Here is a 15,933-nt window from a genome sequence, read left to right as displayed (position 1 = left end):
ACCCCGCTGGACCCTGAGGTGTAGTCAGCTTCTTCTTTCCAAGCTTCTGGAAGAGTCCCATCCACCTGCATGCCACCAACCCTGTGCCTTTGCTTTGCACGAATAACAGCAATTGAATTTACTTCGGAGAAAAAGAAAATGCTTTTGGTTTTTCCTAGCTGGTCTGGTACAGCTAGAGTCTGTCTGTCTTGCAGTTCAGGTGACCTTGACGACAGACGACACTAGTCACCATTAGGTCCCTTTCATCCCAGCCCCATCCCATCCTGCCCTCTTCCCCTGTCCTGGGTTCACATGGTACCGGTTACCAGGGTCATGGTGGCCTCCAGCTTTTCTGCTCTGCTAGACGCCCATGGATGAAGCCGGTGCTGGGCCTGCAACCCTTGGCTTCTGCAAAAACAGTGGGAGGGAGACAGCACAGTGAGCCCCCGGGCTGTTGTGGCCACCCCTTGTGCTCAGTAAATATTTGTGGAATTCCTGAGGCAGGCAGCACCAATGGACCCACAGTGACCCTCATCCAGGAGGCAAGCTGTTGGAGATTTGGCACTCGGTCATTTGTTCTGGCAACGGATGAAACATCTTTGCACCACATGCTCTCGGTAACCCTAAATGCAGGTTAACAGTGAATGCTTGTGTTAGTCATGAGAATAGCTAGTGGTCACTTAAGAGCAGAGTCTTTTCCCAAGGGGGAGGGGGAATGAAAATCCTATTAAAATCCAGGAGCTAAAGAACAAAGAACGTGTTTTGTTTTGTTTTGTTTCCTCCTTTCAAAACCATGTGGGAGGTTTGCCTGAAAGACTTATAAAAACAAAACAAAAACCTACAACTGGAAGTTATATCATGTGTAGACAGGTGCACGCACACACACAAACAGAGCTAAAACAGCACAGCTGGAAAGTTTAATATTTGTGAGTCTTTTGTTTGCCAATGCAAAGGTATTTGTATCCAACTTTAACGCAGAAAGCATATGTTAAGGGCTTCCCTGGTGGCGCAGTGGTTGAGAGTCCGCCTGCCGATGCAGGGGACGCGGGTTCGTGCCTCGGTCGGAGAAGATCCCACATGCCGCGGAGCGGCTGGGCCCGTGAGCCACGGCCGCTGGGCCTGCACGTCTGGAGCCTGTGCTCCGCAATGGGAGAGGCCACGTCAGTGAGAGGCCCGTGTACTGAAAAAAAAAAAAAAAAAATATGTTAAGTCTGATGGTCTGTTTTGTAAGTTCCGTGCTGTAGACCTCCAACTCTGTAAACCAAGGCTTTCAACGAATGAAAAGACTATACATTTGTGTGGTGTTTGTTGAAAATAACAACACACAGAAAAATTCCTGCTCCTGGGTTTGCAGAGAGGGTGTATTTATTGCAAATTAGCTACTTCATTCTGGCTCTCTGGAATAAAACTCTCAGGGCATAGTGGGCAAATTATCATTTTTAGTAACATAATTACTTAATTAAATGTATTCCTGCAAAGTTCCCATAATGCCCCTTCCTGTGAGATGGAGTTTCGTAAGTTGGGTCTGACTGCTTTCCTCATGAGCAGGATTTTGACATGGGGCTTCTATCTGGGGACTCTGGGAGCACAGGGGAATGTTTTCAGCTCAGATGAGAACTCTGTAGACTAGGGAAGCAGAGGTGCTCACCTGACCCCTCCTGACCCCAGATGCGCGTTTGGAGGAAAATGGCTGCCAGTTCTGGGCAATCTCTGTCTTTCCGTTTGAATGAGTCGACGTGGAACTTTTCCACTCTTCTGGAATAAGTATGTGTCCTGAAAGAAATTCTATACACAGGCGGGGGTCAGGAGGCCTGGGGTCTCCCAGCTCATCCACCCACTGCCTGCTGACTTGGAGGGCGTCCTTCGCCCCCTCTCTGGCTTCAGTGTCCCCGCTTGTAAAGTGGACGTGGCCTCACGGGCTTGGAGTGACTTTTCCTCCCAGTGGTCTGTTGGATGGGTTCGCTCTGTCCGCTCCAGGCTGGCAGGACTTCTGCAGATTGGGCTGCCTGTCAGAGGCCTGCTGACACCCAGCTGCCTCAGAGGAGCCTGTTGACTCAGACCTTTCTGGAAGCCTTGTACAAAAGAACTCGTCTCTCCAGCGAAATTGCCCACGGAACTGGTATGACGTTTCCTTGGAAAGCCCACGTGGTGTTGAGCAAGCAGGCTGCTGTGTGCAGCTCCCAAGGCAATGGGCCTGGGGCTGATTTACAGGGAAGAAGCGAGAAAGGGAAAGAGAAGGGGCGGCTCGTGGCGGGTGGACGGGGTCTGGCGGGTTCTCGGGGCCCGTCGCCTGCTGGAAAAGTTAATGGGCCGTCTCGGTGAGCGTGAGGGGGGCAGAGCTGGCCGGGCTGCCCTCCCAGCCCTCGGCCTCTGGAATGCCATGTTTATTTACGGCTCTGGGGATCCTTGTTTCTCTTGGGAAATCACTTCTTCCAGGGCTGCAGGAGGCTGGCAGCATGTCTCCAAAGCAATCTCCCTTCCCCTCCAGTTAGAGCTTTTGGGGACCAGGGGGTGGCAGCGGGAGATGCTTTAGGAGAAGAGGACGAAGTGAGCCTGCAGGTGGTGGCGGGACTCTGAGTGGTCATCCCGTATGAACGCCCTCTCCTTCCGCCTTTCCGGTTCTGAGCCTGGGAAGAAGGGGGTGGGGACTCAGGGCTGTGGGCACTTAAAAGTGAAAGCAGCCAAGCACAAGCCACCGGATTTCCCTCTCCCTTCCCCCTCCCAGCCCAGCAAGCAACCCCCAAATGGCACCCGGAGCAGAGGTGGGAGCGTGCTTAGGTTAGTAGGTGGCGTGAGCGAGACTTGGCGGTTTAACCATCTGGCGTCTTTCTGTGTGAAGCTGTAACGGTGGCTCTGGGCCCACCTCACACTCAGCGCTCCGCGTCACTTCCTCCAGGGACTTGCGCTGGAGCTCGGTCTCGGCCCTCCTGTCACCTCCACGGGGAGGCCTTCCCTGGAGTGGTCCCTGCTCCCCGTTCCTCCAGACCAGGATTTCTCGATCTCACCACTGTTGACACTTGGGGATGGCTGAGTCTTTGTTGTGCAGGGCTGTTCCGTGCATCACAGGGTGCCCAGAAGCATCCCTGGCCTCGACCCGCCAGATGCCGGTAGCGCCTTCCCTCCAGTTCCCTCCAAAAACATCTCCAGATATTGCCAGATGTCTCCATGGGGGCAGAATTGTCCCATCCTTCCCTCCCCCTCTACTGAGAGCCACTGGCTAAGTCACATCCTCTGTTTTATCTTCATCTCGGCCTTCTTCACTCTCTGAAAGGATCTTACTTTTTCTTCACTTGATCCGTCTGGTGCACAGCCCAGCAGCACAGTATATTCACCTGAGAAGTTTTTTAAAAATCCCACTGCCCAGCCCTACCCCCAAATAATTCAATTAGAATCTCTGGAGTCTAGGGACATGCTCATTTTAAAAGCTTCCCAGGGCTTCCCTGGTGGCGCAGTGGTTGAGAGTCCGTCTGCCGATGCAGGGGACACGGGTTCGTGCCCCGGTCCGGGAAGATCCCACATGCCGCCGAGTGGCTGGGCCCGTGAGCTGTGGCCGCTAAGCCTGCGCGTCCGGAGCCTGTGCTCCGCAGCGGGAGAGGCCACAGCAGGGAGAGGCCCGCGTACCACAAAAAAAAAAAAAAAAAAATGCTTCCCAGATTCGTCTGCTGGGCAGCCTGGCTTGAGGATCACTGCTCTCTCCCCACCGGAGGGTGAGCTGCCGCCTGAGGGAGGAACATGGCTCCGTGGCCACAGTTATGTTGTTAGAAGGGCGTCTGGTGCATAGTGGGGACTCAGAACTGAGATTGCACGAATGAACAAATGCTCAGAAAACCCATCGTCAGCGGTGGATGGTTTTGGTAGGGATTCTTTCATTTTTATCATTCATTCAACAAACATTCATGAAGTGCTTGCTCTGTGCCACATGAGGTGCTAAATGCAGGGGATGCAAAGTTGAGTAAAATGTGACCCCCATCTTTTAGGCGCCTCCAGTCCCCTGGGAGGCACAAATATGCAAAGACACAGGATTGCCCGTATCATGAGATCATTGCTGGACTGGAGGTCTGTGGACAGCAATTAGCGCATAGAATAAGCAGTTCCTTAAAAGACACTAGAAAGGCACCTAGTTTCTCTCCATGAAGTGTTTTACTTACATTTTCACACTTGAACATCATCACAACCATGGACAGTAGGTGTGGCCCCCATTTCCCAGCTGAGCAAACTGAGGTGCTACATAACTTCCAATAGGGGTCACCTGCCTATGTGTGGCCCAGCCTGGACTCAAACCCAGGTCTGCCTCTCTCAAAAGCCCACGTTCTTTCCAGCATACGATGCTGCATCCAGAGCTGAGGCTAGAACACAGGATCCTGGATTCGCTTGTGCACACAACCGGCACATAAGATCAATCCCACTTCTGCCGTTAACCAGCAATTGAGTCTGTGTTTTCTGCCCCTGAAAGCTTACCCCTGAAGACCCTTTATTCTGTGCTCTTTCATTCTGTGAAACCAAGAGTCAGACTGTCTTAGTCTGGGTTCCCCAGAAGCAGACCCCAAGACAAAGATCCAGGCGCACGTCGTTTATCTGAGAAGTGAAGGAAACTGGTGGGTGAGCCAGGAAGTGAGACGGGGATGAGAAGGTAGCAAGACATGGAGCATTTTCAAGGAAGTTATCACAGTGGGCAGCTGGGACTTAATCCCACGGGGACCTCCGGCCACCTGTTGGCTGAGACAGGTATGGTACTTTCTCACCAGCTTCCATCAGCCGCGGCTGTGGGCTGCTCCCTGAGGGGCCGGATTCTCCTGTGCTTCCAGCCTGCCGCCCAGGAAGCAAAGTGGGCCTGAAACCAGGGAGAGCCCCCAAGCGAGAAAACCCAGGTGTCGGCAGTTGGAAGCCAGGCCACCATGCACTGGAGCGGGAAGGGCAGGGGGATGTGGGCGGGGCATGGGCAGCGTCTGCTCAGAGTCAGAGGAACAGCTCTCCGCTCGAGTTCGCTCTGTTACTTTGCAGTCTCATTCACTGAGCCACCAATTGTATGCAGAGCTCCATGATAGGTTTGAAATAGAAAGACGTTCTGTCCTGACCGAGCTGGCCATCGTGGACAGATGAGCAGAGCACCTCCTGTCCAAGCATCAGCACTGAAACGTCTGAGTCCCAGCCCCTCAGCTCAGCATCCATGCTTCTTCATCATCAGGGCCCAAACCCCTCTCCCGTCATTACCTCCCCCTCGAGCTCTCTGCTCCAGGACTTTTGAACTACTTGCAGCTCCTGAAGAAGCTCCTTCTCTCTGACTCTCCTCCCTCTGGACCTTTACACCTTCCAGTACCTCTCCCTCCAGAGTAACTCCCCCTCTTTATGAGCCAGGTTAATATCACCTCCTCTGGGAAGCCATCTCTGACTAACACTCCAATCCCGGATGCCCTTGGTTTTTTGTCAGGTTCACTGTTCTTATTCCTATCAGAGTCGTCATCTCTGCAAGACTGTCCTCACCTCTTGTCTGTAAGCTTGGGGGATGTCGGGGATGCCTGTGTCATTTTCACTGGGCATTAAAGCCGGGCCTGGGTATGAACGCTATGCCTGAAGCTGAAATTCAGCTTAACTACTTCCTAACTGTGGGGCTTGGGTGGACTTTAAACCTCAGTTTTCCTATCTTTAGAAATGGGCACAATAATGCTTCTTTCACAGGGGCGTTGCAAAGCATTAGAGAAAGTTCATGAAAACTACCTAGAACACAGTATGTACAGGTGTCTGAGTTAGGGTCCCAGCAGGTAATGAGGAGGTAAGGGGAGCTAATGAATGGACTACTGACAGTGGGGTGGGCAGGGTTAAACAGAGCCAACAAGACCTGCGGAAGCCCCGGGTTAGCAACAGCTGAAGGCTTTGTCTCCCCTATAACTGAAGGGGCAAGAGGCCACTGGAACTCAAGAGAGGGGTAGCTGGAGCAGAGTAGCTGTCCCATAAGATAATAAGGAGTAAGAACTAACGTTTACTGTGTGCCGACTATGGCCAGCACTGTTCTAAACCCATTAATTCATTTAAGCCATATTTATGGGGTAAGTATTACTATTTGACCCATTTGGCAGATGGGAAAGCTGAGGCACAGATTCTTTTTTTTTTTTCTGGGTCCCACAGTGGTGGTGGGACCTCACTCTCCTTTGACCCTCTGATCTCACGCTGGTCCCTCTCAGTGGTAGAACTCACCTGGGTGTAGAGGGTGAGGACCCCACTGAAACAGTCCATGGGAGTCACAGAGCAGAGTGGAGAAGGGTGGAGAGTGGATCTGCAGAGCAAAGGGAGGCGATCCAGCACAATAGGCGATTGGTAAGTAGGAGTGCGGTTGCTACTGCTCCTACTATTATTGTCATTGGATCATCAAAGCATGGGGCCATGCCTGGCTCCAGGGTGGGCTCAGATATTTTCCAGTGGAATGAACGAACCACTGTCCTGTTAACTACAAATGATAGCAACATCAATCAGGCCCTGAAGAGCATATTTATTGAGTCATGTAATTGAAAATATCATCCCTTTATGCTTCTGGTAATATAGGAAATAGTTCACTGCTAAGAGTTTAAATACTATCACATGCTTAACTCAGTGAATTCTTTTTGACATTTTTTCAGGATTTTCAGACTATATGAGAAGGAAAGCAAAACACTACCATCAGTGTTATAGGCAGAAATAGAAAAGTAGGTTTTTCCATTCAGGTTGAAACGTTAAGCACTTGGTGGTGGCCTTTGAATTTAAGTTGAGAATTTCACACTTCTGCCTGAGACCACCCAACCTGGAAACCACAGGTGAGGCCCTGCGCAGTGGGCTCCACATGGTCAGGAGGGAGGTTGTGGTGCCGATACACAGGGCATAAAGCTGACAGGGTACAGGAGGCCGGGATGGCCACCTAAGGCTCAGGAATAACAGCTGACATTCACTATGTGCTTTCATGGGCCAGGTCTTGTCCTGAGATGTTACACGAGTTTACTCATTCAGTTCCCATAACTATCTTCTAGGGTGGGTTCTGTTAGTAGCCCCATTTTGCAGATGAGGGAACTGAGGCCCAGGGAGACTAAGTAATTTGCCCAAGGTCATCAGGTGGTAAGTGGAAGACTCCTAATTCAAGTCCAGAGTCTGACTCGGGAGACCTTCTTTCAACTGCAGTGCTAATCGCCTCTCTGTTAGAGAGTGGTGGAACTGAGGCCTGACTTCAGCCGTCTTATTGTTCAAACGAGGCTTAGAGAGGTACAGTGATTTGTCCAAAGCACCCAGCCTTGCTAGCAAGAGAGTTCAAATGGGTCTTCATGACTGCTTCTGACTCTGAACCATCCTGTCCCCTTGGGCAGGTCACTCACCTTGTTTTCCATTTACTTGCTCATCTGTAAAATGGGACTAATAGTTATACCTTTAAATACTCCTAAGAGACACGGTCATTTCTGCCCTGACTCCTCTTGGATATGAGGACCACATACGACATATATGGACGTCTTAGGTAAACTGCAAGGGGCTAGGCAACAATGAAAACAGTACTGATAAATAACAATAACATGTCTGGAGCCCTGGTTCTGATCAGCAGAGTTCAAAGCTCTCATCTGTTAGCCCCGTCATTATCGTTCATAATCCGTAATTCTCACCACACGCCTTCTGGTTTTACAGTTGAATAATCAGTTACAGAGAAGGGAATAACTTGCCAGGTTACCAAAGCTAGTGAGCGAGTGCCCTTACTAAGACTGAAACCTGACTAGTCTGGGTTGGTGCTCCTAACCAGTAGTTATCAACAAGGACTGTCCATGTTATCACATTTTGCACTGCAAATGCACAAAACAAAGGAGAACCATTTCTTCATAAAACCTGAATCTGGAAGGGACTGGTCTTTCTTGCAGCATCCCAGTGGAGATGGTGAGAAACGCTCTAAGTATCATCTTCTAGGATGAGAGATAGGAAGATGTGAAGTTCCTAGAGAGGAATATAAGGGTCCCAGAGACTCGCCCTCTGAGGTCATGTTGGCTGATGTATCATAACAGAAAGGGCAGAGATGCCTGAAGTGGCTGCAGGAGGAGAAACGCAAAGAGACCAGAAAGAAGAATTGAAAACAGACCTCCCAGGAGAAGAGAAAGCTCACCTCTGTGTAATCCCATGATGTCATTTAGTTATAGCCTCTGCGAGTGATTTTAGGCAACAGGTGACCTCAGGAGCCATCCTGGGCCTAAGTGACCTGAGCCACATCCTTTACTAGGCTGCAGATCTGTCAGCCACAGAGCCTAAAGTTTAAGAGCAGGCCCTGGAGTAAGACAGATGTGCGTTTGAATCCTGACTCCATCACTTTCCAGCTGTGTGACCTGAGGCTACACTCTGCCACCCTTTCATCATCTGTAAAGAGAGGTAATAATTCTATCTACATCATCCAATCTTTTTGAAGGTTAAGAGAAATCCTATACTTAGAGAAGTCATCACCAAAAGAACTAGAAAACAAAGAGTTGCCTTTGGGGAGTGTTTTTTTGGGGGGGATGGCTAGTTTGTATTATAAGCTGGTGGTTTTCATTATAAACCTCTGTAGTATTTGATTTCTTGACCATAAGCATGTATTTCCTTGCTAAAAATATTTTTAAAGTTGGGCTTCCCTGGTGGCGCAGTGGTTGAGAGTCCGCCTGCTGATGCAGGGGACGCGGGTTCGTGCCCCGGTCCGGGAAGATCCCACGTGCCGCGGAGCGGCTGGGCCTGTGAGCCATGGCTGCTGAGCCTGCGCGTCCGGAGCCTGTGCTCCGCAACGGGAGAGGCCACAACAGAGAGAGGCCCACGTACCGCAAAAATATATATATATATATATATTTTTTTAAAGCATTTTAAGGGATCATGTAAATCAGCACTGTGCACGATGCTTGGCAAATAGTAAGAGCTTAATAAATGCAGGCTGTTAATGTCTGTGTACCCTGACGACTTGCTGTCACTATTGCCTGGACGCTTCAGGAAAGGAGTCAGCAGGGGTTGCTGTTTCAGCCGAGTGCAGCCCAGAGCTCCAGAATTACAGTGGGAAAGGGGAACCGGGAGCCTTGAGACAGACCTCTTCTTGCCAAATGAATTGTTTTGCTTCCTTGTCCGATGCCATGCTCACCTCCCTGCCGTTGACTTGCTGGTGGGTAAGCAATGCCTTACTCCAGGTCTAACCTTGTACCTGGACTCAGCTAGTGATGATCTTAACTGCCTTAAATCTCTTGGTTCCTGGGCTGTTTCCAAGGCTGTTTTGCCAGGGCTTAGAGAGGGCACAGTGGTGCTCATTGGAATCCAGCGTGGGTTCGCCCAGATCAGGTGGGGCCAGATGAACTTAAGGTTTTTTTCATGGCTTTTCAGCCAGTAGGCGAGGAAAAACCCCACAAATCAGGCATCCCTGGTTGTCATTAAGGTGTTGAGAACACCACTCGTGAGCTCCTTGGGAACATGATGGAGAAGTGTTGGAAGATCCTTTTGGATAAGTTTGCAGGTTAAATGGCCACCCCAAAGGATGCCGACGGACCTGAGTGAAATCGTCTGGACTTAGGTTCCTGGGGGTGGGCCTGGGGTCTCTGGCTCACCCCCATTCTGTCCACATGTTTTTCTGTGGCTTAAATGGAGACCTAAATGCTAGCCCTAGAAGCCATCCAGTCTAGGCTTTGGAATTCACACTACTGCTTACAAGCTACAGTGACACATAAAGACCCTTCACCTCGAAAAGCCTCAGTTTCCTCATCTGTAAAATGGGAGATAGTAACGACTGCCTCGTTGGCTTGTTTTGAGGATTGAACAGGACGAGGTAGGGAGGGCGCTGGGCCCCATTCCTGAGCGCTTGCAAGCATTCAGGCAGCGGTCACTGTCATTTCGCTGTGGTCAGGGATAGCATGGATCTGGGAGCGATAGTGAACTTGTCGGGTGGTAGAGACAGTATCCTAGAAGATCTCAGGGGACAAGAAGAAGGAGCCTAATCTAGCAATTTACAGAACAGCATCACATCCCATGGGAGCTGGGGGTGGAGCCCTGAGGCATCACAGATCCTGGGTGGGAAAGTGTCCAAGGACTGCAGGTCTAGGAGAGTCCAGTGGTGGGAGGAGGGATATACAGATATCTCTCCACAGCATTGATAGCAGAATGGTGTCTGGAATGGGCGGGCTGGTAACAGCCCCTCTCCCCTGGGTCACAAAGCTCATTGCAGAACTGTGCCCAGTTTGCAGTGTTGTATGTAAAGTGGGACATCCACAAATTAATAAGTCAGAGGAGAATGGCAAGAACTGTAGACAGTCTGGAACTAGGGAATGTAAGGCTTCACTTGCTAAAATCCGGAATGTTTGGTGTTGGAGTTTTAGGGGTCAGTAAATGACACAACCCTGTTACCTAGCCAGGTTCAAGACTAATCGAGAGAGACAGAGTCAGACAGGTGTGATCAAAATATATATCCCCTCTGGTCCTTACAGAACCAGACTAGAGGGCATGACTTAGCTAGGTCGCTGACTAGAAGGTCTTTCTAATGCTCCCTGCCCTGCACCCCACACCATAAAGTGTCCATCAGTGAAACTGCGAGTCTGCAAAGATGCACACTCAGGCCATTGCTGCCCTCTGATCAGGGAGAGACAGAACAGGCAGAGAGACTGCATCTCCGATGTTTACAGATTAACTTCACCAAGTCGAGAAATAGACCAGTGACAGTTACCTGCCAACAGGTGCTTTACTCCACTTCCAGGCTGGGGGGGGGGGGTGGAGGGGGCGGTGGAAACAGGTCCAGGTGTCTAGGTAATTAAGGGAAAGAAGACAGGTGAGGAGTGAGAATGCCCCCTTCACACTTAGGAAGGCTGCCGGAAATAAGCCCCTTCTCGGTGTACAAAGTGCTCTCCATTCATTCACTCAGTGAATCCTCAGATATTTATTGATCACCTATTATGTACCAGGTGGTCTTCCCAGCTCTTGAGGAACCAAACAGATTCCTTACATTCCCAGTCTGGGGTGAGACCGAGAGTAAGCCATAATCGTAACAGGTAAGGAAACCATGTACTATGCTCGAAAGTGATAGTTGCTATGGAAAAAATAATAATTCAAGACTTGAAGGAAGTAGGGGAGTGAGCCATAGGGCTATGTGGGAAAAGAGCACCCTAGGCAGAGGGACAAAGCTGGGGCAAAGACCCTAAGGCAGTAGTGCTGAGGGACGAAAGCAAAACAAGGAGACCAATGTGTGCAGCAGAATGGGTGAGAGGGAGAGAGATGGGCCATGAGTGACAGGAGCCAGATGGCCTAGAGCCTGTGGGCCGTGGTCAGGCCCTCACCCATTTTAGTATGCGATGCTTTGTTTGGGTCGCACGTCACAGCACATGTATGATAGTTCTCCTATTATCCCTTTTTACAGAAGAAAAACTGAGGGTCGTAGCCAATAGCCCTCTTTATTTTACAACTGAGAAGACTTACACTCAAGGGCTTCCCTGGTGGCGCAGTGGTTGCGAGTCCGCCTGCCGATGCAGGGGACACGGGTTCGTGCCCCGGTCCGGGAAAATCCCACATGCCGCAGAACGGCTGGGCCCGTGAGCCATGGCCGCTGAGCCTGCGCGTCCGGAGCCTGGGCTCTGCAACGGGAGAGGCCACAGCAGTACGAGGCCCGCGTACCGCAAAAAAAAAAAAAAAAAAAGAAAGAAAAGAAAACTTACACTCAAGAGAGGGGGAGTGACTTGCTCAAGGCCACAGAGGGGGAAAATGACATTTACTAGGACTTGGGTCCCCTGATTCTCAGCTTGGAACTCCTTCTCCCACATCTCTGCCCCAGAAAGGAATTCCTTTGAAGGAGGTGGCTCTGGGCCTCTCTTGAAGATTCAGTTCTAGATCATGGAGTTCTTAGATTTTCTATGGGGACTACAGAATTTCCTTTTTTCTTTTCATTGAAGTATAGCTGATTTACAATATTATATTTCAGGTGTATAACATAGTGATTCAACATCTTGATTGAATCAGAATCTGAGTACAATTTAGATTGCACTCAGAATTCCCGTCTCAGTAAGGGGTTTGAGGTGGAAATCCGAAGATGGCTAACTTAAACACACATGTTAATAAATGCCAAATGAGGGAAGGAAGGTCGCTGACTGTAATATAACCATTCACAGGCACTGATTGCTTCCTGGGTACCTGGCCTGTTACAATCTGTTGACAGGTGTTCGCCTCCTTATTCCTTACCACCACCCTCAGGGCTAGGTACTGTCGTTATCTTCATTTTATAGGTGAGGAAACGGAAGCGCAGAAAGATGAGATCACTTGCCCAAGGTCCCACCGGGAGTGAAGAGTTGAGCTGGGCTCAAAGCTCAGGCAGCCTGACTTCAGAGTCTGTGCTCTTAACCCCGCTGCTCACACAGATTAGCCAGACCCACAGGAGGTTACACCAGCCGCAGAACTGGGGTCACCAAAAGCATATGTCAGTGTCCTGTGAGCAGGCTGGGGAGTAGATGAGCGCTGCCTTCCATTTCCCCACGTTCTTACCTGGATGACACTCCTTTCTCGAAGCTTCCCATCAGACACAGGGACTTTCCGAGCTTAATTAGCAAGATGACTTTCAAACACCTCCCCACGAAAGAAGTCCCAAGTAGATCGTGGCTCCCATCCTTCGATGACTTGAAGCATGACTGTTTCTATGTAGAGTTATTTGAGGAGAGAAAGAAACCATCCCCACGGATTGAAAACGGAACTCAGTACGTGCTGATCTGTTGATCGTGATGGTGATGACTAGCACTTATCCAACAGGCTTTCACACACAGTCATTATATCATTCAGCCTCACGAGGGTTGTAGGCTGTCACCATTTCATAGCTAAGGAGGCCGAGATGAATTGGGGAAGGTGAAATGATTTGCTTCGTCACAGTACTGATAAGGCAGGTGGAAAGAGACTCGTACCCAAGTCCGGAGACGACGTTTGATCTATGACTCAATGCTGGCTGAACGGCCACACTCAAAACGTAGCCCTTAAGACTGTGGGAGCCCTTCACGGGAGGGAGCCCTGCATCCTGTCTTTCTTCCTGAAAACGAGCACAAAGAGCCATGGCAGGTTCCTGGGGGCATCACCTTAGACGCGAAAGATATTAGAAAAACCAGTTTCTAGGATTGAGTCTCCACTAAAAAGATTGTTTTCGTTCTCTGGCATCTGGCTGTCTGTGCCAGTTTTACTAGCTTCGGTTGCCGAGAGATTGACACCATGAGCCACATTTAGGAGTTTGTGTTGATATAACTGTTGTGGAAAAGCACATATTGGTCCCCACCATCTATATGCCTGCGACTAATTTTTTTTTCTCTCTGCCATTTCGTGCAACTTTTGCTTACAGCCTACTTGGCCTAATTGACGCATTGGCTCAGGCCTCCAAGACTGCCAACGTGGAGCCTTGGATCAGTGAAATCAGTTATGACAGACCTGATTATTTACAAGAAAATAAAAGTCACTATAATTAGACCTTCAAAGGAGTACATTTAGGTAGAGAATGAGAAAGCTCAAGTGTAACCTTAGCACGATGTGTTTGGATGTCAGCCCTGAGCAGGTCCTTCTCTGCTCCGTGAAAGGAGGTACTGGGGTGGCTGACACCCTCCTCAGACATGGCCACTTATCAATGCTCAGGACGTAGCTCTCGAGAGATGGAAAGGTGGGCTGATGGAACAAGCATTAGATTTGGCACCAGAAGTGGTTTCAGTTCTCAACTCAGCCACTTGTCCTCAATATTGATTTCTTTTATTCAGTTGTAAAATGGGGACAAGAAAGAAGCCCCATCTCGTGACAGGTTGTGAAAATTAAAAGTGATCAAGTAAGACAGGTGTCTAGCCTTGTGCTTGGCGTAAGACAGCAGGCAGAAAGTGCTGAGTGGTAGGCGTTCTTACCCCTCTTGAGCACAGCACCTGACCTCCTTGAGCCTTGCTTTTCTTCATTGGAAAATATAGATGAAACCATCTCATACAATGGATGTGAGCACTGGAGGACATGAGGGGTGTGAAAGGGGTTTCATAACCATCTGTGGCCGTTCATGTGTCCGTCTTCCTATTATTATTTTTTAAATACCCATAGTAGTTATCACTTACTGTGTGCATCAGGGGCCAGGCTCTGTAGTGAGAAGGATCAATTTCTTCATTAGGTACAGTAAGCACAGTGCCTGGGGCCCACAATACTTTTAGGGCCCCAGAAAACGTTTCATTTTAATTTCTCTTAAAATGAGAAGAAAAAATGAATATAGTAATAATGACTATAAAATCAAATATTAAAATCCTAAACAATAATAACATAACGATTAATCCAACCTGGAATATATTTGTCTTTATACCAACATAATATTAAAGCCTAATTTTTTACGGGGTTTGTTTTGAGTTTTTTTTAATGCGGGAAGGGACCCACAAATGCAAAAGTGCCCAGGGCTCCCAAATTTACGATGCAGCCTTTGCTGTGGAAACTTTACAAGTGCTAGCCTGGTCATTCTCCGGAAGGTTTTTTTTTTTTAATTCTCATTTTACAGATGAGGAAATCTAAGCTTAAGGAGGTTAAGAAACTCATCCAAAGTCACATGGCAAGTAAAAGCCTATATTATATTAGTCAGGTTGAGCTAACAGCTGTAACAACCCCCAAATTTTAATAGCTTAACAGTTTAGGATTCTGTTTCCTGCTCACACCACAGTTTGGTGTGTATGTCTGCAGGCAGTGTTCCACACAGTGATTCAGGGACCCAGGCTCCTTCCCTCTTGTGGCTGTCTCCCTCTAGTCCTGGGGGCTCTGTCCATTCAGTTGGGAGATGGAGAAAAGTGAACCGCAAGTGGGAGGTTTTTAGGGGCCATGCCTGGAGTTGGCCCTCATCACTTCCACTCAAATTCCACTCAAATTTCGGAAAGCTGTCACATGACCACCTGTCACTGCAAGGAATGCTGGGAGTAGTCTAGCTGCTGCCTGGGAGGAAAAGGAGAACATGTATACTGGGGAGCACTCTCAACCCCTGACACAGCGACAGTGTTGGATGCCAGCCCAGGTCTTTTGTACACAAAGTCCACGCTCTTTCCACTCAACTGGTTCTTGTCACTTTTAACTTCCACAAAGCCTCTTTATGGGCCCTTTTCTCCAGCCAGACTCGCCTACTCACTGTTCCCAGGACCAGACCTTCGCCTGCTCAGTCCCAGTTGCTGCGGTAGTGCTAGGAAGAGACATGCTCCGAAAAGAAGCTCCTCCCTGCCCTGGATTCGCTTTCAGGTTACCCTGAGAAAGCTGCTGTCTGTATCTCCCAATCCCGGGCTCACTGGCTGCTTCTGGGCACATGCAGAAGCCAGTGATCGCCTCCTCAGTGTGAGAAAAGGGGGCTCAGCAGAGGGCTTCAGCGGCAGGAGGAAAGAGTTTTGAGCTGGAGACTTGGCTGGACCATGAGCCTTGGGCAAGACATCAGCAGGAAGTGGGTGGCACCCAGTGATCATGCAGCACTAAAGGGCCACAATCCTGGTATTAATGGGTCATTTGCCAAAAGTGACTCGCGTGGGCTGTCCCTAATCTATCAATGTGTGTTGCCTTTGAACTCACGGGATCCTAAGGGACAAAGCTGCTGGAGCCAGCTGGAGGCTAGATGTCCTGTGGCCACTGCCTGTAACTGTTGGGCAAGCCCAGTGACCCTGGCAGTGTTCCAGTAGTGCCAGTGTTGGTGGGAACTCAGCTCCTTTAGGAGGGATTTATTCCTGAGTTGGAATAAACCCCTCCTCCAGGAAGCCCTCTATGATCCCCACCTCTTCAGAACTCAAGGGCACTTGTTGCCGTTCCACCTATAGATAGGCCCTGCATTGCTTTGTGACCTCATTCATAGTCACCCTCTCTTTATCTGCTGTTGGCCTCAGAGGCAAGGAAACCGAGACCGTGGCCAGAGCCAAGTCGTCAGGGACACTCCTGAGCACTTTGTAGGCATCACAGACTCAACAGCATTTAGTCAGTTCTAACATTTCATCCAGATTCACATCCAGGACTAGTTTATTGTAA

General features: G+C 49.5%; 1 protein-coding gene across 1 annotated transcript in view; it reads left to right on the top strand.

Annotated features, from left to right (window-relative positions):
• Positions 1-15,933, top strand: part of ZHX2 (zinc fingers and homeoboxes 2) — a 173,004-nt gene that overhangs the window by 16,629 nt on the left and 140,442 nt on the right. The window lies entirely within an intron of this gene.

The sequence above is a fragment of the Grampus griseus genome (genome assembly GCF_964374135.1).
Source record: "Grampus griseus genome assembly, chromosome: 17".
NCBI classification, from domain to species: Eukaryota; Metazoa; Chordata; class Mammalia; order Artiodactyla; family Delphinidae; genus Grampus; species Grampus griseus.
Note: the sequence above shows the minus strand (reverse complement) of the source record. Positions and strands in the feature narration are given on the sequence as shown.